The sequence below is a fragment of the Oryzias latipes genome, chromosome 14, assembly GCF_053564925.1.
Source record: "Oryzias latipes strain Hd-rR chromosome 14, Olatipes_Hd-rR_3.1".
Classification (NCBI taxonomy): Eukaryota; Metazoa; Chordata; class Actinopteri; order Beloniformes; family Adrianichthyidae; genus Oryzias; species Oryzias latipes.
In genome coordinates this window covers 7,436,038-7,460,675 of record NC_136250.1, presented here as the reverse complement: position 1 = coordinate 7,460,675, position 24,638 = coordinate 7,436,038, and the positions used below count along the sequence as shown (strand labels likewise).

The window sequence follows — 24,638 nt, the reverse complement described above, 5'->3', positions numbered from 1 at the left end:
ACAACCCTGTGTTTTAGCCGGGCTGGGGACCAGCCAACTGAGGCATCCAGCCGCTCAGTTAAAAAGTAAAAAAATAAACTCTGATCAATTGAAAATTTTACCTCAGCTGTTCACTTCAAAAGCAAAAGAAATCACCTCTATTCTGTTCTGTGTACCACAAAAGCATTTGAAGAGGTTTATGCTGATTGTACTTTGGGCTACTGCCAGAAGGGGGCCCAAGTCTGGGTCCCCCTGTGCTGGTCCCTTGCCCGGATAACATACACGGTTGTGTCAGGGAGAGCATCCAGCCTAAAAATCTCTGCCAACCACCTGTGTGAATCAGTGATTCGGTGTGGCAACCCCTGACGGGATATGCAGAAAGTGTAGACCCTCTTAGACATTTTTTGTTAAATAGTTTTGTTAATACATAACTCATACTTCTCTGTTTTCTTGGCTGTTTTAAGTGGTAAAGTTGTAACCAAGGTACTTTCTGATGATCTTTTTAGTGCATGCTTTATCCAAAAATGTGCATGCAAGAGAGGGTAGACATTTAAGGGTGCATTCTACAGCATATTTGGTTTCCTGCCTCTTGTGACTTCTGTGCTTGACGTTTTATTGATCATTGACACATTTTAAATATTTCTAAATCCGTTTTGTCTGTTTTTTTCAAACTAGTAGATTGAACACATTTTTCCTTCTATTCTTTGCAATTGTAATTTTTTTCCTTGTACTCCTTAGACATTGACTTCATGAATTCAAATTAATTCAAACTTAATTTATAAAACTAAGTTGTCTAATTTTTCCTATTCTAATTAGTTCAAACTAAAAACAACAACTTCTATGTCTGCATCTTTCATAATTTAAGTTAAACTTTTCTGACTCCAAACAGGGAAAGTTCATTTCTTCACCATTTCGCCGTTAGCACAAACTGACCAATTAAATCGCGATCATTCCTAAAAGTCCCGCCTCCCTCGGTATCTGATTGGCCACTTTAAGCCTCGCTTACCTTTCATCCGCCTCTGTCCCCCCCGGGAATAAGGTAAGCTAGCTGCGAGTAGAGGAAAAGGGAAGGTTATTACTGGACGCTGCACTCCACAGAGAGCCGCTTGCTCCGTTTGGGTGGCACTTTTACTTGTTTATAAAAAATAATAATAAAAGAAGAAGACTGAAACGGAAAGCAGGAGTACAAGCGGAAACCTTCAAAGTCACCGGGAATCGGTAGGTCCGTTAAGTTAAATAGTGAGCAGCAGGTGCGTTGTATCGAAGTGCTTTTCTCGAGCTTTTTGCTGTCAACGGTCACCTTTTTGTTATTTGTCTTTGGTAAATAAATTCACACGATAGTTTTATCAAAAACAGTATAAAGTTTTCCTCTCGTTGTTGTTTTAGTTTGTGAAGTTTTGCCCTTGAGTTCGGCTACATTTTTCGCTGTGCTCAGTCCTCCCAAACCGTGAGTTTGCTTTTTGTTACTAAGATACATAGAAGAGAACGTTGGTGTAGCATCAACGTAATGACTGGTTTATTAGCGCCTTTTATTTCAATGTATTTTAACGAAGTTTGGCAAAACAAGAAGTAGTCTATTTTAAAATATGACTATGTGTTCTTAAAATAATTGTAACTTTTTACATAATTGGGTGTCTACTAACCTTTAGGGAGCAGAAGTAGCTCTGACTACCGTTATCACCTCATTTAATTGCAGTTGTCATAATCAGGTGTTGTACAAACAGAGGCGCCAACAAACTGTCCCGGTTTAACCCCATAGTCCTGACTCCAATTGATACCTGCTTGTGAATTATGCACGGGGGAGCTAGCTTTTTGCTAAATGACTATGGCTATGTTTTATTTAATGGGAACAAAAGGCAGTGGCAGGGTTGCTGGTTTGGAAACCAGACACTGGCATTCTGTGCTGTGGCAGAGAGGGATGCACTCATGCAGGTCGTCAGTCAGATGGTGGGTGCAGAGGAGAACACTGGGGCCTCTGTGTGTGCTGATGCTGGTCAGGGGGTTACTCTCTATCCTAATATATGGCGATGGGCCCACATTACCATCCCAAAGGGAAGCACAGAGATGCACAGATCATAATTGATGTTTGTGTCAGAATAATGTTTGCTTTTACGCTCAGAGATGCGTGCACCAAGAATGCAGCTAAGCCAACACAGCTGCTTTGATCAAATTAGACGAAGATAGGAATCTCAGTGCTTTCCACAACACCAAAGTGAGTGGAATTTCCACACATTTGGGGATCACATATAGGGGGGAGTGTCTGCAAAAGCTCAGTTTCTTTTTATTGGAAGAACGATGAACAAGGAACGTGTGAAACAAGAGATGTAAACAAGTAAAAGAAAAGCCTTTAAAATACAAAGAGTTGTGTGGGATGGGGGGAATACTTGTAAACATACCCGGAGTGTAAAAATACAATCCATCATGTCACGCTTGTTTTTTATCCTTTTGTCTGTTTTTTGGCTCTCCTAATAGAAACGAGAATTCAGAAAACAAAAATACATAAATTCAATGTGGCCACAGTTTTAATTTAGAAAAGGAGAACATAAAAAGAGGTGATTTACTGTTGGAGCAAGTGAGGGGTTGTGACCCAAGTGTTTACATTCTTTCTGTGACCTTTCCATATCTCCACCTCCTCAAGGATTACTTAAGTTTTGTTGATATAGGATCACCACAGACTATTATTTCTGTTGGTGTCCTCTGGAGACATATTTACTGATTTCCAAAAAGATGAATACCTAAAGTAATTGCTAATTTTTTATTTAACAATCAGATGCTTGCTCCCATTTTGATTGACTTGCAGGTTTTGAGATTGAACCAGTTCAAATTTGTTGCATAAATTTAGAGTTTAATTTATCTGATAGTGCATTGCAGTTTAATGAAACGTTTGTATTGAATAGTAGTTATTTGTTTCCTTTTTAACTTTGTATTTAGAAAGTTTGGGGTTTTAGTGTTATTTCCATTTTCTGGTTATGGGAACTGTACTGAGTGACCCCTCCCCCCTCACGTTCCAAATAGGAAGTGCCGCTGGTTCCAAGAAACCAAAAGCCCATACACTTCTATAGAGAAATAAACAGCTATTACTCAGTCATTGTATTTGTCAGAATAACCATGGTCTTGGTCTGCTACCATTTTTCTTTAACATGTTCTCACTGTTCCTAATTTTTTTCATAATGTTGATTCTGTAGTGCAAGTTATTCAAGTTATAAACTGACCAATCAGACTCCTCATAAAAAGTATGGTATGCAGTCTCAGATCGTGTAGTCAAAACGTTTGATCGACAGATTTTGTGTAGTCCGCTTTCAAATGGTAGGGGTGTGGACTTCAACAAGCTCACTCCTGATTGGTGAGAGTGGTTGCTGTAGCAATGCTGTCTCAGAACAACTCGGACCAATCACTGCTTAGTGACAATTTCTGGCTCCAACGTGGCAACATTCACATCGCGATAAAATGGCGACTGAATTGACTTTCTTTAATTGAAGCTAAAAGTCAAGCATTTTCCTTGGTGATGCCGCAACTTGCTCGGTTCAGCTCTTACATACAGTGAATGGTTTTTTCCAATCCGTGTAAATCTGTTCATAGGGTCTGTATACTGAAAACGCCGCTTTCATGAAACAAAGCAGCAAATTTTCCTCCCATCGTCGTGCCTCTGCACTGTTCTTTCTGTGAGGTCGTAACAGAGGCCGAACAGGTGCTGTGTGAATCCCTGAACCTAACTGCTGCGACACAGCGTTCCTCCAGACAGTGCAGCTGATTCCACAATCCTGTGTGAGTAAACAACAGGCTGCTGCATTGTTCTCTTTAATCAGCCCTTCTCTTTAATCTGGAGGTATATGATGACCGCTGCGTGAAAGCTGTGTGATTTCACCGGCACTCCCTTGTCAACGCCACATCTGGTAACCACAAACTAATCTGTCTGTTTTTTTTATTTTTTAGATTGGACATACTTTGAAGGATTAGCTTGTATTGTACCAGAATGATGCACATAAATGTATTCAGATAGACACGGTTTCTGTAAACTAGTGTAACTCAGCCTATAGAATGAATGACTATTGGAGGAATGCCACATACATGACAGCATGACTAACACAAATAAAATGGGATTACACACAGACACAAATGAAGTAAGTGCTACCATAATCAGATTATTAACAATCCGTGTGACATTACTTACATCTTAACAGAGTAGCTTCAACAAGTAGGTGTCATAGTTTCTTTTAGTTTTACTCTTATTGTTCTGGTTTTCCTGTAAGGTCCTGGAGGTTTTCTGTAACTCCACCCTATCCTCTCGCAAACTGCATGATGACTTCCATGAAAACGGATATGTCTTTCTTTTGTGATGGAAAGAAACAGATATAGGCACGGGTCATTTTTTTTCTTAGGTTGATACGTTTTACTCAGACTGATTACTATAATTAGTGACAACACCTAATCAAAATAAGTGTTCACAAGCTGAGAGCAATTTTATCTGTTTTTATAAAAAGATAAAGTTAGTGAAAAACCTCTGGAGAAAATGCAAAAAGACTTTTTGATGTTCTTCCATCAAAACTATTAGATTTGATTTGGCGATATTGATCAACATATTTGCAGTCATGTGGTGTTGGATTATTTTGGCATGAATGTCCCTGAAAAGGTGGTTAAATTGGTTAATATACACTTTAGAGTGTTGACATGGCTACACAACAGTGTTTTGTCAGCCCTACAATGCATTACATCATGGCAGTTTGATAGTCACATCAAACACTGATAAGAAAATCCGGGTTGATCATTTGATAGTGTAGAAAGAGGGGAAAAGGCAGCTTTCATATTCAAGTTACAGCTTCTTGAAGGATTAGAGAGTTACAGAATACAACACAGGCAGAACAATGGGGGTTAGGTATCAAACAATGGAAACGAGAACTTTGAAAAGGAAACTCAGCAGTCCATCATGTGAAGGATGTGACGGAAAACAATCTGGAGAGTATTAATTTACTGTTTACCTCCATGCTAACGGTTTTGCAAAGTTTGCTTTTTAGTCAAGTATCTTGATTTTGTCACAATGCTGTGTTGCCAACTATTATGCTACATACACACCAGACATGTGAACAGGCTAAACGGGCATTCTTGCAGGCGTTTTTGGCATACAATGTCCACACTGGGCTGTCGTCATTTGATACTAGTGTGTGTACTCACAGTTGGAAGAGGCTTGGAGCGAAATATTGAAACTTTGCAAATCTCACAAATCTTGCTCAAGGTTTTTTTTTCACAACTCTATTCTGAAAAATAAAAGACTTGGTGTCCAATAATTCTGGCTGGGCACAAACAAAATTTGATTTTTTCTCAGTGATCAATTTTCAAACAGTTGGCACTTCTGTGTCTTGAAAAGGACACTAGCCATATGTCTCTACCAAATCAGGGTCCCTGATTGGTCAAAGTTCAAGGGTGTATTCAGACTGGACACATTTGGTCCGCTTAAAGTTAATTTCCCCAGATAATCGGAAACAAATTTTCAGGACTGCAAAGCTCAGGAATTTTATAATTTCTGCCTCTAGTTGCTTTGCCCCACTTTTGTAATTCCTGACCAATAAGCAAAGAGATCTTTGGTTATGTGGTTTTGTTTACAAGGTTTAGTACAGACCATGAAAGTCCACTTAACAGCAATCTAAATACAGAGTATACGCAAGGTTCAGGACTTGATCTGGACCAACGGATTCTTCTAGTCTGAGTACACCCCAAGTGGTTTAACTTTTGACGCGTTCAGTGGCCTTGCGTTTTATGCGTAGAGCCCTAAAACGGTCTTAGAAATGTGTGTAGCAAAGCTTGAATGCCAGAGTATTGAATGCTGAAGCCTATACGGCCATATACGGGGGCTTACATTGACTTTTCATTGGAAGTGCGCGCTTGAACACGCGTTTCTGAGCCTATTGTGAACGTAACACAACCCTGGAAAAGAAACAATCATCCCTGCAGTGAACCAACACTACCACATAGGAAAAATCTTCTTAAATAATGCACCAGTGTAGCTCTTTGAAAGATGCCTATACCCGTGTTTGTCCAGAACTGTGACCACCACAACTGATCTTATGCATGTGTGCCCACCTCCCACTGACATTCCACATGTTGTGGGGAGTCTTCTGTGGGCTATTTTCCACAATATGTTCAAGAGGCATGTTTGCAGTGAGTAGTCCACTTGATTGACGGATAGTAGTTAGTCTACGGCACACTTTTGTCTTGTTTCCTGGGCTGTTTCTTGTGGCAGTTTGTAACATAGAAAAAGGAAAACCTTTGTTCTTTCACTAACTCGTCTGTAATTGTGATGTGGTGTCAGAGCGGCTGAAGGTGGAGACCTTTAACGGTCTTGCATAACAGATGGCCATAGAGGTAGAATAGGTGTCAGAGGTCAACAATGGCTGATACACGAACCCTGAAGACAGGCTGGAATGTCTGCATGTTTAACTGTCTTCCTGATGGACCCACGCCCATTGTATTGTATTGCCCTATAGGACCTATATTATTGCAATCTCAAATTACACATGTTTGTATCAGTGCAAGTAACCTGCTCATAAAAGCTTTCAAAAATACACCCTAAACTTTACCTTTATTTTTTTAGTTGAATGTTAAACCATAAATTGTGGGGATATTTTTTGGAGTTTTGATTGCAGGACTTTTTCTAAGAACAACAAATGATTCTATTTTTCAAAAATCCATTCATTCATTAATTCATTCATTTTCTATTCCTTTTTTTCCCTTTCGGGGTCACGGGGCTGCCGGAGCCTATCCCGGCCACTTGTGGGCGATGGCAGGGGACACCCTGGACAGTTAGCCACTCTGTCGCAGGGTAGAATGTCCTCAATCACGCACCCATTCACTCTCACACTCACACCTAGGGACAGTTTAGACCAATTAACCAATTAACCTATGAAGCATGTTTATTTTGGACGGTGGGAGGAAGCCGGAGACCCCGGAAAAAACCCACGCATACACGGGGAGAACATGATAACTCCACACAGAAATGTCCCCGATTGATGTTCTGTTTCATTTTAACCATCACTGATAAAATAGAAGTTAGAGTTCTGTCTGCTTTTCGAGACAAATGGAGAAGAAGCAGGTTCATGATGATCTGCTCTAAGGATTCAGATGACTCCTGATGAAAATGTGTAGGTGAAGGGTTGTCACTCAGACCTCAGCCGGGAAACTGCCCGCTGATATTGCTGTTAAGTTTCTTAATAAAAAGAAGGCATTTACAGCTGTCTGACTGACTTGTCTGGGGGCAAAGGTTTCAAGTGTTTGTGTAATCGGAGCGTTAATGGTTTTATCACCTTGATGCCATAAGTGAACTATTAGCAAAAGGAAAAACATTGATCACTGGTGTATATTTCACATTATTTCTTTAAATAAAAGAAAAAAGTTAAAAATTAAAATATCCTGTGGCCTCAGCTCTTTGTGTTGCTTTTCTCTGAACCGTTTAAAAGTGAAGTATTTACTATCTAGAGTGAAATAAGCCTGCTGTCAGTGGATATTAATTTCATGTCAAATCCAACACACTCAGTTTACAAAAGATCCTAGTTTAATGAGAATCATCTACCCTGTGGCATTGCATCAGATAACAGTAAAGATGAACCGTACAATCACGTCAGTGTTTTCTTTGTCTACTAGCCACACTCAGTTTATCTCTCCGGGAAGAGTCACTTTCCAAAGTTGCTAATGCACAAAGTGCATCACATTGTGAAATCTTTCAGTTTTTTTTCTGCTGTCTACACCTATCCTTTTTACCTTCCCTTCATTCCATGTCCTGCCCCAAGGTTAAAACCCTTTACTGCACAGGTGTCAAACTTCAACGGCCGGTGTTCTGCATGTTTTCTAACCAACCTGCCATTGAAGCTCCTTATTGGCTAAACACACCTGATCCAGGTAATCAACAGCAGATGAGGCTGGATTTCTGAAAAACCAGCAGGAGGTCGGCCCTCGAGGCCTGGAGTTTGACACCCCTGCTTTACTGCCTCCAGAACAATTGGCCCAAAATGAACTACTGTGGCAGATGGAGGAGCTGGGAGCCATAATGACTATAAGAAAAGACTGAGTCTGATGATCAGTAACGTCACAGGTTTTAAAATGGCAATAAAAAGATGCTGCCAACGTACCTGGGTATTACAGTTCAGGAGAAGTTAATGATTTGTAGTTGAGGCTGGTAGTGGAAATTGCAATTATCAGCACATAAGCCATCATGTTAATCTTTAGAGGAGGCTGCGTGGTGAGGGTAGGCGTTCTGATTCTCAGGATGGAGGTTGCCTAAAAAAAGCTCAGCCATTGTAGTATTTTCACATCACTGTGGAAAGAATAATATTTCTCAGTGTTTAATTATATAAATTTTAAGATTGAAGAAATTTTAGAACCATTGCTTTTTCAAAATTACTTTGTGTTAAAGATTTTTTAAATCATTTATTCAACGTTTCAGAGTTGTACCAACCTAAAAACGAGGTTAGTTCAAGTCAGTGTAAATATATTCCACTGAATCAGATTTCCAGAATGTGCTCTATACTGAAAAAAAAGATTATTCGACTAAGCAAAACTCTGCTTTGAAAGTCTCTGATGGATCTTCCTCTCTGCTAAATCTCAAACGATGTTGTTGAGTTGTCGGTTAAAGACCCATTTGAATGAAAATCGTGTTGTTTTGTGTGTTTTTAACATGTTCATTTTTATCATGATGGAGGGCATATGTAAAGCTTTTTGTGCTTAAAATTACATAAATGAGTGAGTATTCCTTTATTCAAGTCGTTATGAATTAGGAACAGGTAAAAAGATACTGTCTAAAAAATTAGGGATGGGTCCATATAATTTTCCGGCCGATGCAGATACCCGATAGTACAGTAACACAAAGTTTAGATTTCCTTTTTGTTTCTGTTTTAGAAATGCACAACTTTTCTTTACTGGACAATAATCTTGTACTTGACCTTTTTAACATAAAGCAAAGGATCTTATAGGAACAAGTATCACTTTAAAACTTTCATATAAATATATCTTTAAGCATTCAGACCATTTATTTCATTTTAGACTGTAAACCAGAAGCTCCCAATTGCCAGGGTAAGAACAACAGATATCCCTATCAAAAACAACAGATACTTGAAAACAGTTAATTACTGACTATGACTGTAAACATAAGCTTCCCAATCTTTTAGAAACAAATATTTATTACAATAATAAAGTGTTTCTGAAAACAGTCGGTAGAATATTGGTGTCATGATTTCACAAGGATGAGGAACCCAGATGCTGCAACCCAGAAGGAAGTCAGGTAAGTGGAGGATGAGAATGGATTTATTGTTTGCTCCAGATGTGAAGATGGCTGGTTTGAGGAGTGTCCAGGTTAGACGTGGCTGTGGCGTGGCTGGAGGGTCTTGAAGCGGTTAGCGGCTGCCGAGAGTTTCCGTGCTCCTGAGGCGTAGAATGGAAGGTCCGTGCTGCCGTCACTCGTGAGCGGTAGGATCCTGAGACAGGGAGCAAAGAATTAGTTAGAGCCAGAGACTTGGAACAAAGCTGTAACGAGGCTAGAACCAGAGCAGTCACCATAAGGGGTAACAAACTGGCGTCGAGTAGTGGCGTTGATCTCCTTTTGAATCCACAGAAGATGATGAGGAGAGTGATGGCAGCTGGTGGCAATCAGGAACATTAGGGCAGAGCTGGAGGGGGGAGGAGACCGCCAGGCACCGTGACAGTACCCCCCTCTCAACGACCGCCTCCAGGCGGTCCGGGACGCCGATCCGGGTGGGCACGGAAAAAGTCAGCAAGGAGGGCACGGTCCAGGATCAGGGAACGGGAGACCCAAGAGCGTTCCTCCGGACCGTAACCCTCCCAATCCACGAGGAACTGGTGGCCGCGACCCCGGCGGCGGACATCCAAAATCCGACTGACCGTATAAGCCGGGGCACCATCGATGAGCCGGGCGGGTGGAGGGGAGGCGGATGGCGGGCAAAGCGCGCTGTCAACGACAGGCTTGACCTGAGAGACATGAAAGGTGGGATGGACTTTGAGAGCCGCTGGGAGGCGGAGGCGGACACAGGTGGGATTGATGACCTTTTCCACAGTATAGGGACCGATGAAGCGGGGGGCGAGCTTGCGGGAGGTGGCCTGAAGAGGAATATTACGGGATGACAACCAGACTTTCTGACCAGGGTGATATGTAGGACCCACCACACGATGACGGTTGGCCGTACGGCGATTGGTCTCCTTAGTCTGGAGCAGAGCAGCCTTGGTCTGATGCCAGATGCTCTGGCATCGGCGGAGATGGTCCTGAACAGAGGGGACAGCGAGGTCTAACTCGTGGGAAGGAAACAGCGGAGGCGGGAACCCCAGAGCAGCCTCGAACGGGGACAGGCCTGTGGCAGAAGAGGGGTGAGTGTTGTGCGCATATTCGGCCCAAACCAGATACCTGGACCAGTCAGAGGAGTTCCGGTCGGCGAGACAACGCAGTGATGTTTCGAGCTCCTGGTTAGCTCTTTCAGCTTGGCCGTTAGATTGGGGATGATAGCCTGAGGACAGGCTGACTGTGGCCCCCAAGGCCCCACAGAAAGCCTTCCAAACCTGGGAGACAAACTGGGGGCCCCGATCCGAGACAATGTCCACAGGAATACCATGGTGACGGAATACATGCTGGACCAGGATCTCCGTGGTTTCGGTGGCCGTGGGCAACTGTGGGAGCGGGATGAAAAGGACAAATTTAGAGAAGCGGTCTATGACGGTGAGGACGACCGTGTTTCCCTGAGAAGGAGGGAGACCGGTTACAAAGTCCAGGGCAATGTGGGACCAAGGACGCCCGGGAGTGGACAGCGGATGGAGGAGACCAGACGGTGGTGAGTTGGAGGTCTTGGAGCGGGCGCAGGTGGTACAGGCAGCCACATACTCCTTAACGTCCTTAGTCATGGAGGGCCAGAAAAAACGCCGACGGAGGAGGCAGAGAGTCCTGGTGACCCCGCCGTGACAGGCAAGACGTGAGGCGTGGGCCCACGTGATGACGTCGGACCTGAGAGATCGGGGTACATAAAGTGTTCCGTCAGGAGGTTCTGGGTGATTGGGTTCCTCACCTTGAGCTTGCATCACTTTATTCTCAATGTCCCAGGAAACGTTTCCAACGATGCAGGTGGAGGGAATGATGGGGTTCGTGGTGCCGTCCTGGTCATCAGAGGAGCAGTACTTCCGTGAGAGGGCGTCGGGCTTAATATTGCGGCTTCCTGGTCTGTAGGTTATGGTGAAATTGAAACGGTCAAAGAACAGGCACCAGCGGGCTTGACGGGAATTCAGTCTCTTGGCGGAGCGAAGATATGAAAGGTTCCTGTGATCAGTCCAGACAATAAATGGATGAACCGCACCCTCCAGCCAGTGTCGCCATTCTTCCAATGCTAATTTAATAGCGAGAAGTTCACAGTTGCCCACATCATAGTTGCGCTCAGCAGGGGTCAGTTTCTTAGAAAAGAAAGCGCAGGGCTTCAATTTGTTGGAGGACTCTTCCCGCTGAGATAATACTGCCCCGACGCCTGAGTCGGAGGCGTCAACCTCGACCACGAATTGTCTAGCTGGGTCGGGTTGTATTAGTATGGGGGCTGTAACGAAGAGGTTCTTGAGAGTGTCAAAAGCTTCTTGGGCATCCGAGTTCCATTGGTAGGCCCGAACAGTGGAAGTGAGTCGCGTGAGGGGAGCCGCGATGGAGCTGTAATTTCTAATAAACCGCCTATAGAAATTAGCGAACCCTAAAAATTGCTGAAGTTTCTTACGCGTGGTAGGGGGTTCCCACTTGGAGACAGCCTCGATTTTAGCGGGGTCGGGTCGAATGCTACCTGCCTCGAAGATGTACCCTAAGAAGGGGACGACGGTGGAATGAAACAGACATTTTTCGGCTTTGACAAAAAGCTGATTTTCAGACAATCGTTGGAGTACCTGACGAACGTGGTTTCTGTGCTGATCAGGATGTTTAGAGTAGATCAGTATGTCGTCAAGGTAGACAAAAACGAAGCGGTCGATAAAGTCCCGTAGAACGTCGTTTATGAGGCGCTGGAACACGGCAGGAGCGTTTGTTAACCCCAATGGCATGACGAGATACTCATAATGACCGAGAGGAGTTTTGAAAGCGGTTTTCCATTCATCACCCTCCTTGACCCGTACGAGATGATAAGCATTTCGTAGGTCAAGCTTGGAAAAGATACGGGCCTCCTGAATCGAGTCAAAGACAGAGCTGATGAGCGGAAGGGAATACTTGTCTTTTACCGTGATCTGATTTAGTTCTCGATAATTTACGCACGGTCGGAGGGTTTTGTCCTTCTTCTCGACAAAAAAAAACCCTGCACCGACAGGGGAGGAAGAAGGACGAATGCGAGACTTGACCCGCCCGCGGCCTGTCCTCTAGCGGGGGGTTTTGGAGTTTAAACGCAGGCTACATTGGTGTACCTGGTGTCCTGGTTTTCCGCAGTAAAAGCATGCCCCTTCGATCCGGCGTCGCTGCCTCTCCTCTGCGGAAAGCTTGGAGTGTCCAATCTGCATGGGCTCGTCGGTCTGACTGCGAGAGGTTTCAGACTGGGTTATAGGAGAAATGTGTGCCGCCGTACCTTGTGGTGGATTAGCAGGACTTCTGCGTGGAGGCTGAGGTCTTTCATGCTGTCGTTCACGTAAGCGGGTGTCCGAACGGAGAGCCGCCGTGACGAGCTCCTCAAAAGAGTGGGTTTCTGGTTGCGAACACAGGTGGTCCTTAATGACTTCATTTAAAGACTGATAGAAGACCCCTCTCAATGCTGGATCCGTCCAGCCGGCTTCCACCGCCAGGATTCTGAAGTCTATGACGTGGTCGCTCACTGAGCGACTTCGCTGCTTAAGAGCCAGAAGCTTTCGTGAGGCTTCCTCCCGCTTACGGGGTTGGTCAAAAACCAGCCTGAATTCATTAATGAAGTGCTCGTACGATAGGTGGGTGACAGGATTGGCGGCCAGGAAAGCCTGAGCCCACTGCAGCGCTTTATTGCGGAGTGAGTTTATGATCAGGGTAATCTTGCTGAGGTCGGAGTCATAATACCTCGGGGCTTGCTGGAACAGGAGACTACATTGCAGCAGGAACCCTCCACAAGCTTCGACGTCGCCGAAGAATGGTTCCGGCTGCAGTCGGTAGTTTTCAGGTGACGGACCGGAAGCGGAAACTGCGGCGATGCTGGAAGCGGGAGGTGATGGTGCGGGGGTAGCCCCCTGGACAGTTAAATTCATCAAAGTTTGCGTTAGACCATCCAGGCGCCGAAAAAGTTCCTGTTGGGCAGAGGATACTTGCGACAGAGCGTCGGCTTGGCGGCCCAGGGCGATGCCTTGCTGGCTGACGGCAAAACGAAGTCCCTCTGGATCAGCTGGGTCCGGAAGTTGGCCAGTTTGTTCTGTCATGATTTCACAAGGATGAGGAACCCAGATGCTGCAACCCAGAAGGAAGACAGGTAAGTGGAGGATGAGAATGGATTTATTGTTTGCTCCAGATGTGAAGATGGCTGGTTTGAGGAGTGTCCAGGTTAGACGTGGCTGTGGCGTGGCTGGAGGGTCTTGAAGCGGTTAGCGGCTGCCGAGAGTTTCCGTGCTCCTGAGGCGTAGAATGGAAGGTCCGTGCTGCCGTCACTCGTGAGCGGTAGGATCCTGAGACAGGGAGCAAAGAATTAGTTAGAGCCAGAGACTTGGAACAAAGCTGTAACGAGGCTAGAACCAGAGCAGTCACCATAAGGGGTAACAAACTGGCGTCGAGTAGTGGCGTTGATCTCCTTTTGAATCCACAGAAGATGATGAGGAGAGTGATGGCAGCTGGTGGCAATCAGGAACATTAGGGCAGAGCTGGAGGGGGGAGGAGACCGCCAGGCACCGTGACAATTGGTAGATTTTTTTAATATAATACTGATACACTCAAATGATGCAAATATCAGCCAATACCGATAATGGCACCAATATATCGCCCATCCCTAGAAAAAAATCGCATATCTGTAATGTAGAAATTACAATAGGAAGGCCACAAGCTCCATGCTTTCCCCCCTTACAATGCATCTACTTGTCGAGTACTATATCCATGTTCTTCTTGGGGTTGCTCTTCGCCAACTGTCCCGCCCACAACTCAGGCAAATTTCTAATGAACTAGAAAATGACACATTTATTGATTTTGGGTAAAAATATCATAATCCTAATTAAAAGACCACTGGGAATGCTTGTACAATAGGTCAAAAGGTGACTAGAGTAAGTCTTTCATCTGGCCAGTCTATTAGTGGTCCAGATTGTAAGCTTTTTGTCCTGTATGTAAAATCATTAGGGATTATATTTTCCTATTTTCAGATGTTTGGAATCTGCGCTCCTCTTCATTTATGAAAAGGAATTCAGTGTTTTCTCTAAAACTATGTGCCAATCCAGATTGGATTGAGGTGAACACGAGTGTTTTATCAGTTTACCCTCACAGAGTGCCTCTGTTTGCCTCCATAAAATGTTTTGCAATTCAAATCTCTGGTGCAACAGTGAGCAAACCTGCCATGGAACTGCCGGTGCACAAAGCCATGTGTCACATATCTGCCCTACTTTTTACCTACTTCTTTTACCATGTTGGCTGGTGCGAAAGGAAATTGACAGACTTGTATTTTGCTTTCATGGCACCAGGATTGTTTGAGGTTGGTTTTAAGTCTTTTCTTATTTTTCTGTTTCCTGAATCTTTTTTTTAGTCAGTGTTTATATGTAAAGATGTGAGGTTGAGGTTTGTTTTTGTTTTTTTAAGTCCAGAATGTACAGTAACCTGACTGCAGCCACTCCAGGAGGTCAAATATAAAAGAGAAAAAGCAGCCAACATTGTAGTCTGAGGGCCTGAAAGGAAATTGGATCATAATCAACTGTAGGATTTGTTTAGCCACAAATGCCATGATATATCTGAGAAACCCAAGGCACGAGTCGTAGCGGCTGTAGCTGGTGATCAATAATTGCTGCATAAAGGAGATTGTTGCTTTATGAGGTGCTTTTATCTCCGGCTAAAGCTAACACTTGCATTCTAAAAGGTTCTTAAAGAACTCTGAAAAGTTTCTTCACAGCAGATTATACAGTTGGAAATTCCTCTTGAATATTTCAGGATTAAATATTTAATGTCATTATGTAATGGATGGTGAAACAACATATTTGTCCAAAACAAAGCTTCATGATAAGCTTGCTTTCTGTTGTGCATTGGTCAAAATAAAGTTTTCATATGTGGGTGGAAATATCTGTCATCTACTTCAACAGGATGTTTAAACACATTAAGCTTTTTTGTTGTGGAAAAAAAAAACTGTGGTTGTGCAACAAGTCATGACGTTGCTTTTTTGAATGTGATCCTGTGGTTTTATAATGCCATGACTTTGCTGTGGGCAGAACCAGGAAATGTGTCCTGCAGACATTATCAGTTAATATTCTCCTACTGTCTGTGTGACGGACGAGATCATTTCCAGTTAAAGAGTGTCTATGAGATGGAGGACAGCAGCTTAAACAAAAACTACAGTTGCAAAATCACTGAATTTTAAAGGAAGTTGGCACAAAAAGATTAGGGTTTAGCGTTGCATGAAAATAAGCTTTTGTGTAAGTGTAAACTGAAATTCTAAAGCCTCACTGGCCTTAAAGGGCCTGCAGCATGCTATAGGGTTGTAATGGTACACTAAAATCTCAATTCGGTTTAGTTCAGAAATTCATAGGGCCCGGTTCAATACATTTTCGGTATTTTTTAGGTACAAAAAAGGCAGAAAAAAATTTCTTGCAAAGTGCAATTATTGGTTCCAAATAGCAATAATATAATTAACCTATGTAGGTGATCTGCTATATAAAATAATACAACCATTAGCTGTCAGGTGCCAAAAACCTTGGATACTTAACACTGGCCTGAAAAAAAAACATTTTGACTTGCATATTTTTTTTCTTGTAGACCCGATTTTTACAGTTTGATGATGCCGTTTTAAGTGCGTTAACAGATTATAAGTGTTATCTGTGGCATACGCTATCTTTGTGTAACAATAAAATGTCGAAACACAGCATTTGACTTATCCAATTTTTTTCAATCCTTTCATCCAAACAAATCCAAAGTGTTCCCACATAGGAGAGCGTAAGGAGATGTGTGAGGGGGGTGTTTCTCCAGCTCTGGCCTCGCGTCCGCATGATACTGTTGACATGCTTATTGTCACCTCCGTCACCTAATAGCTGTTGAACCTCCTGCAATGATGTTTCTGGCCGTGGTCGGAAAACGCAGGGGAGATCCTCTCCGCCGAAGGCAGTTCTTCCTTCGGGGGTCACTTCCCCGTTCGGACCCTCAGAGTCTCCAGAGCGGGTTAATAAAAGAATCAGTCTCCGTTCTTTTAGAGAAAACCGTTTTTATTACTGTTCTGGCAAACTGAGAAGCACACCCTGAACGTGTGCTCACACACACACTCTTGCGCTGCCGCGCTCCCTCCCCCCCCCTTTCTCTACGTGCGCGAGCGTAGACACTATTGAGGGTCTCGGCGGAAACTCGCGGTTAACATTAGTTTCGCCTCGGCGCAAAGTTAATAAATTTGGGGGGGAAAAATAAACAAACAAAAAGACCAAAACGGTACAAAGGTGATCCGACCGAAACTGCCGTACCGAAACGGTTCAGTCCAACTCACCGTTAACCCCCAACCATACAAAATACTTTTTTTGTAGCTTTTAAGTGTATTATACTGTTCATTACTCACGAAAAGAAACCCCAAAGTGGTATTGTGATCCGCGCTTTGAGCACCAGCCCCTCTCATTCCACGAAAACAAGCGCATTCTCCTGAGCTGATGTAGAGCAATGAGGACAGCCTCTTCCAGTATGCATATCCAACTGCAGAAATACGCATAAAAGCTGCAGAGGCTGGCTCTGAGTCGTAGTCATGAAATGGGCTGCGCGCACACGGAGCGAATGCCAGTGCCTTAGAGATCGAATTCTCTTACTTCCAGGTTGGAAAAAAGCTCAGGAGAATGACTAATATTAAATTTAAAAAATCATTCTTATGTGTGCCAAAGTTATTATTATATACATGGATATTGTTTACCATAAAAGACTTAAGAATAGCTTAGTATAGTCCCTTTACATTTTTATGTATTCAATTAAATAAGCAAGCAAAAAAGAGACAGTTTTCATTTTTGATCACATAAAATCTTCAGAAACAATATTTTCATTGAATATGAAGCTGTTTGCATCACCTGCTCTACCAAGCATCCCCTTCCACGTGTCCTTCACTCTGCACAGAGTTTCAGCCATAAAGCACAAGAGCCATATCTCCATAAATGTCAAGTGTTTTGCCTGCTGATGGATGTTGTTTCTGTGGTTACAAACTCTGTGCAAAGAGCAGATGGTTGTTTTTATGGCCTTTATAATGTCTGACTTTAAAGGCCATATTCCTTGTTGGAGAAGAATTGTGCTTCTACTAAGTTTCAAAGCAATAGTATGAGTACAAGTTGTTATATAATGTGTACTGAAGTGAGAGTAAATCTTTTTACTAGTAGAGCAGGATTGCTTTGTTGAAAGGTCTTCAAACTAGCCATATATTTTGCCACTTCAATCATCTTTTCATCTATTTTCAAAGCGTTCCCAGTGGTCTTTTAATAATCATTGTGCTTATTTTAGCCAAAATTTAAAAAGTGTTGTTTTCTAGGACATAGATTCTGCAGGGTGGCAGTAGTTCATTCATTTGCCTCTGAGTTGTGGGTGGATGGTTGGCGTGGAGCAACCCTGCCTCCCCTTCACTCTCTCTCCCACCAATATACAGCCCCTCATACCTCCAACCTAAAATCACGAGCACAACAGAAATGGCGAGCAATATTGGAGCTCTGCAGCTGTACAGTTCTGAGCTAGATGCCTGCTCAGATGAGATAAAACAACGACGTACATGGATGTAAAGTGATCCCTCGCTATAACGCGGTTTACTTTTCACGGTTTCGCTACTTCACGGATGCACTTGCATCGTGCATTGTGTTCTGCATTCTGATTGGCTAAAATCAGAATAAAATCCGCTTCTTCTCTACCTGTGCGTCAATAACGTTGCAGTTTAATATTTACACTTATGTAAAACAGCTTGCCAAACTTACATGCAAATCATCTTGCAATTTCGAGTTTCTCTAAAACCCATAGAAAAAAGAGCGACAACAACTGCCTATCACTATGTTCTTCTCCCGAACAAACACAGCTGCACCGCGGCCTTCAAAAGAAGAAAACACTGCAGAGCGGAGTCAGGATGCAGCGGCTCAGTCTGAAGAGCAGTGAAATACACCTGAGTCACTATTTGTCTGACTGTACTTTGTATTTTTTTCATAATCATTTTAAATTTTCTCCCGTCTAATCAAATTACTCGGGTCGCGGTGGGCGGGGCTAATCTCCGCAATTTGAAGCCTTCTGTTCACATCAATGATTAAAGTTATTATTTGTCAGTACAGTACAGAAGTTATTTGTTGAAAAAAAGTTTCTAAAGTACTTTTAGTTGTGAAACAAATGCGTGAGCTTGTAAAATGGTTTGTTGTTTCTTTTCAATGTATAATAGAGTATTTAATTGTATAATAATTGTAAAAAAATATAAAGATTTCTATTTCACGGATTTTGCCTATCACGGGTTCTTTTTGGAACGTAACCCCCGCGAAAAACAAGGGATTTACTGTAGTCGTCTACAAGCGGATGCATCAGAATGGAGCGAAGCAGTATGTCGCAGTATTTCACAGCTACAAGCACATTCAAATGGCATTTTTTCATCTTCTCCTGAATAACATCAATTTGAAAAAAAATAACTCAGAAATGCAATTTAGAGCTTAATTTTCTTTATTTATGTCCTCCATCATGAAAAAAAATTCGACAAGAACATGTTAAAAACACCAATTTCCTTCAGAGTGGGTTTTTAACATTCTTGATTCTAAAAGATTAACATTCAGAGTTTGCGTTAAATATGATCTGATAAATGATTAGTTGGAGCATCATTTAGCTGGATCAGATGAGAGTGTTTTGCTTTGGATTTTTCACCATGTCTTCCAAATAAGTTTTTTACAGATAATTCCTATTTTTTGTGGGTTTTTTAAAGTATCTCAGAACCGTTTTTCTTAGAATACTAATTGCTTATCAACATTTGTATTTTTTTTGTAAAACATGATGTATTTACAGTCATAATGGAGTTAAAAATTCCACTATGACGTCTTCTTTTTTCCTGAGTGTTCAGATTTAAAATGTATGGCCCTTCTTCTCAGCATGTTTTTTTGAGAGTAATGAATGAGTGGTTGTGTCATGGCAACAACACTTGTCCTGTAAGAGTCTGCGTTCCCCTGCGATAAACCTGGTGGTGAAGTCACTCAGTGCCAGCCCTCTCACAGTGCAGGGTTCATCTGTCAGAATGACAATCCAACACTAAGACGCTGAACAAACTAGTGTGAAGTCTTGCTGCTGCTCTGTGGTCATAAACAATCTGCAAACATTTCAAAATACTGCAATATATGACATCATTTAAAACTTCTTTTTATGTTTTCCTGTGTAAATAATATGTCTAATGCTTGCTAACGTATTTTGGGTTTTAAATATTACTGATGTACTTTGCCTTGTAAAAGAGTGGATAAGCACCAGGAACCACTGTGACCTTTCTCAAAATAAAGCAGGTATTGATGTTAGATAGACATGAAACAAAAGTTTTGAGCCGGAATAGTTAGAAATGGGCTGATTTATTTATTTATTACATTGCTAAAATATAGTTCTAGTTAATAGTAGGGCTGGGCGATATGGCCTTTTTAAATTCGATTTCCGATCCCCCCCCCCCCCCCCCCCCCCCACACACACACACAAACACAATCACACATACTGATGGAAAGCAGTAAGTACAAACGGCAGACAACTTAAAGCAAGTTTTGCCTTTATTTTATAAACGGAAGACAAATGTAACTCCCATTTCTGGGATGAGTAATAAATAAATGAACACACTCTTGGAATCAAAGTCCCAGCTGTGTTTTAAGTCACATTTTATAGTCTAGACTAAAAGGAGACAAACATTCACCTTGAGAGTAGCACCATTTTCTAAAGGATTAACAATACAGCTCATATCTGGGGTCTAAGGTTTTAATTAAATTAATAAACCCAGTCTTCTCCACGGTATATATTGGTACCATGTCTTTGACTATATGCAAAGCGACCGCTTCGGTGATTGTTCTCCACTGTGCCCCTTTCCCAGGGATGGGGACCGAGCCCCGGTATTGAACGAACCCCGGGGCAACATTCTTCAAGACCGCAGTCTCCGTAAGATCTGACATCAACGGTTCTGCTATCGGTACTGGAGAAGTCGCATTTTTTTTGGTCCCACAAGATATAAACTAGAGCTGTGATGGTGTGTCATTTTTGATCACCGCGCTGCTGAAGCAGCAGGAGTCGCGGTCTACACCGCCAAACACAAAATCCTTCGGCGGCCGCATCGCAAATTAATACTGGTACAAGTAATAATGACAACACACTGTTCTTTATTAACAAATAACAGTAACAACTAACTACTAACTATCTAACTAATGAACTAACTATGTAGGTGTTGTAGAATGACTATGTGTGTGTGGGTGTGTGTGTGTGTGTGTGTTAGCACGCTGCGTATGTAAGAGGAATGAGCGTGTGCCGCGCGACAGTGAGTGAGAGCGTGCACAAGTGTTGGAGGTGCACTTTCATGTTTTGTGTTACGGAGTGAAGGAGAACAGTAATAAAAGGTTTCCCCAGATGTTGGAATAGGTTTGTGGTGCTGCTGCCTTTGACTGCGATGGTCTTTAGGCAAATGTAGCAGCGTGGGGGGGGGGGGGGGGGGGTCTCTTCCTCCACGTCTGTGGCAGTAAACCCATACCAGTTCCAAACAACAGATGATTTTATTCCTTTCTTGGGAACAAACTTCCCACTCTCACCGATAGCCATGTTGTCGCTTGCTTTTTCGTGGTGCTATGATGTTGTTGTTTGTCTCTTGTCATACCGCCGTCTGAAACTAACGCTACGGAAGCTCTGAGGAGCCAAAAATGCGCCATTACACAAAAACTCGATTTAGTTAATTTTGAAATCGCCCATAACAAAAAATTTGAATTAAGTCATTCAATCCATTTTCCGCCCAGGCCTAGTTAATAGTATGCCTTGCATCTCTATTAAAGTGTATTTTTGAGCAAAGGTTTGTTAAATGTGTCTTTTAAAAAACAAAACGTATGCCAAACTGGTCTTTCCTTTCAGCACAGAACATTTTTACTGTGTTTGCTTCTAAAAGCAATCCAAAAACTTTTGTTCCTCTAAATGCAACCCAGGGAAAAAACTAAGTTTGTCTTCTAAATAAAACTTTATTTATTGTGTGTTAAACAATCAGTTGTAATACAAACTTATGAATAAAAATCTCAAAACATATACTTATTCAAACACTTGTTGAAGTCAAGTCACATCTGTGAATAAAGACACATTTTGTATCATGTAATGCTTGTAAGACTTGGTGAAAAGCAATTTCTTCAACACTAGTTTTTTTTAATCAGATATAGAATGCCAATTTGAAAATATTGACTTAATGTTTTAGTCGAAGTTGCTTTGCAACAATAGGAGTTTCTGTTTTTTGGACTCAGCTGTGTGTTTTTCTGAAAGTTAAAACGTAATAACTTTCCAAAATAAATGTTTGGTGTTCAACATTTCTAGAATTAAGCCATAAAAAAAGAAAAACCTCCTGTGGCCTGCAGCTGCATACTATTCCAGTGCAGAGGAATTTTGTACAGTATCCAGTTAAACTTGCAAGATCATATTGCAAATCCCTCGGGAGTCCTTAATACAAAAGTAACTGTCTTTGCAGAGGCCAGTTGAAAGGGAAGTTTGTCATTTGTTGAGGCATTTCTAGGGGAAACATAATGTTTTTCTCCTGTTAATGGTTTACTACAGGTTGGAGAGAAATATTTAGTAGCTTTGTTTTTAAACTCCTGTTCACCTGGTTGCCCTTTGTTGGGTTTCTTTTGCCATCTTACGATCCTTGCAATGCAGCCACAGAAGCATCATCCCTAAGTTCAATCTTAAGTAAAAAGTGTAAATATATCTACAATTTTGAATCAAAACCTTAATAAAAACATTAAATCAAGTAGACCAAAGGTTGACATTGTCAAACAAGTATTTAGGGCAGATCAGGGCAGGAATGTAGAGCTTATTAGAGTGTGACAGCTTGTCTTGGTCTGCTTGAGATTTCTAACACTTATGTGAGCACTGCCCAGCAACACTCCGCCACAGTTTCTGGCCCTTGTACATATGCACCAGACAAAGGTGTTTTTTTGTTTGACATACAGACTAAAGAAGCAAGCCTTCAGTTGTCAGTTCTTTTCCTTTTCACACAACAACACACTTCACGCTTTCAGTGCTTAAGCCACAGCACTTCCACCTTTTCAAACTGGCTTCCTCTTTGCCTCTGTTTGATCAAGCACAGGAGGACACAATAATGTTGGTCATTCAGCATAATGACTTTCACAAGCGTGCTGCTGCTACGACAACATTACACTTTCTGTCTCCTACAGAAAGCGTACCAAAAACACAACCTGATACGTTTTTCCCATCTAATAGACATCTTATGAGCAAAAAAAAAAGGTGTTTATTATATTCAGAAAATGGTTGAAATATTGTTTTTTATAAACTTTGCTGCAAATCTTTCTTTGCAGTCATCTTTCAAGTTTTTCTTTGTGTCTTTTATATTGTTTATATCTGTCCATTGGGGTTTTTAAGGATGGATCTCTGTCTTACAGAAAGGTAACATCAGTTTACAGATGAGGCTTTTGAGGTCCAGTACTAGACATCTTTAGGCCTTTTTCAGGTCTATTGGCAGCTTTTTGTGCCTTAAAGTCCCACTCTATTGTAAACGTGTTTCCAATTGTCTTTTAAATATGATTTTGCTGTTTTCTTGGCCAAAATCAGAAAATTTGTGTTTTCTGGGACATAGTTTCTGCAGAGCAGCAGGAGTTCATTAGAAATTCATCTTTGAGTTGTGGGCGGGACTGTTGGAATGGAGTACGCCTGCTCCCATTTCCTGTCATCTATCTGTTAACGCGCCCTCCCGCTAGCTTACAGCCCCTCACAACCTAACGGTACTGGTGCAACAAAAATGGCAAGCAAAATTGTAGCAATCCAGCCATACAGTTTTGAGCCAGATGGCAGCTCGGACGAGGATAACAAAGACGTGCGTGGGTCTATTTGTCTACAAGTGGATGCATCAGAATGGAGTGGAGCAGGGCTTGCTGTGGTAGCTTCTACATCACAGCTACAAGTTTTTTCCAACAGTATTTTTTCATCTGCTCTTGATTCGATTAAAGAAATACTTGGAAATTAAATTTTAGTTTAATTTTCTTCATGACAAAAATGCCACAAGAACATGTTAAAAACACAATTTCCATCAGAGTTTAAATCTTACTGGAACTTTAACTTTGTCACTGTAACTTTGAAGCAATTTGGTGTGTTTTTTTTTTTTTTACTCTCAATAAAGCTTGTTAACTGGAATAATATTTCATTCTACTTGGCTGTTAGTCTTCAAGAATAATGAAGCAGCTACAAGGATGCCAAATAAGAGTCTTTTTTTTAATGCATTTTGATGCACAACAACAGTCTGTATAATTTCCTCTGTCACAGCTACTGAGCTTTCGGACCTAGCTAGGTGTTCTGTATGAGCCTCACGGAGCCTGGTGGTGGTCCAGACTCATGGCTGTCTGCTTTAGGTCAAGGAACTCATAATTGCCAATCGCCAAAGGAAAAATGAAAAAGCAATTAAAATAAGTTATCATCTCCCTCTTATCCTTTCTTTTCCTCCTCTCTAAACCAACCTTATCTCATTTGCTGTCTTTCTCCTCTTTGCTCTATGATTCTAACATCCTTAAGAAAATGTGTTCCAGTTTGACACCTTTCTGGAACATGTTTAGTATTAATAAAACTCATTAAATTGTTGGGGTTTTTAGAGTTCTTTGTAGACATACCCCTTTATGTTCCAGTAAATATGTATTTTAACCGTCTGTCAGCAGCTATAACTCCCAAATAAACAGCTCTTTGCTCCACTTTGTCTGACACTGAGCAGTCACAAATACTGCGTAGTTAAACACCAATACTGCCAGCCTCAACACAAAACAATAGAGAAGGCAACAGGGGTCTTTGTGACACCAAACAATCACAAGGGAGTTCTGAAAGCTGACCTTGTTAGAGAGATTGACCATTGTGAAGGAGGTCCAGTTGGTTCACGGCATGCTATGAGCACTTTGTGAAAACAACAGAGAAGGCCCTTTAAACTGAATTGTCATGTGTCTGTTTGGTTCAATCAGCAAAACTTTGCTGTGAATTTGGACTTTTTCCAAGTAAAAAGAGGTTGATAATAAGAGCATGGGAACGCTGTGGGTTTATTTAATTTTTATGTTGGTAGGGATGGAAAAAGAAGGTAAACTAATAGGAAATACAAGAATAACCAAGGTGAAAGTTGGCAATACTTCACGGTATGAGGTATCAGCTTTTTTTCCTGTTGATTCGAGGTAGGGGGGTTACCCATCTATCCATTTTACCCCTCTCTTCTCTTCTCTTCTCTTCTCTTCTCTTCTCTTCTCTTCTCTTCTCTTCTCTTCTCTTCTCTTCTCTTCTCTTCTCTTCTCTTCTCTTCTCTTCTCTTCTCTTCTCTTCTCTTCTCTTCTCTTCTCTTCTCTTCTCTTCTCTTCTCCTC

The 24,638-nt window shown here is 42.0% G+C and overlaps 1 protein-coding gene across 3 annotated transcripts in view; it reads left to right on the top strand.

The window, feature by feature from the left end:
- Positions 1–834: 834 nt before the first annotated feature.
- The window catches only part of shroom1 (shroom family member 1), a 36,181-nt gene continuing 12,377 nt past the window's right edge, over positions 835–24,638 (top strand). Inside the window, exons 1-2 of one of the 3 annotated variants that reach the window (XM_078930623.1) lie at positions 1,008–1,197; positions 20,145–20,240. The gene's annotated coding sequence lies outside the window, so the exon portion shown is untranslated. Of the gene's footprint in view, positions 1,198–20,144; positions 20,241–24,638 lie in introns of all 3 variants that reach the window. The other 2 variants (XM_011483183.4, XM_078930624.1) reach the window with 2 other exon arrangements.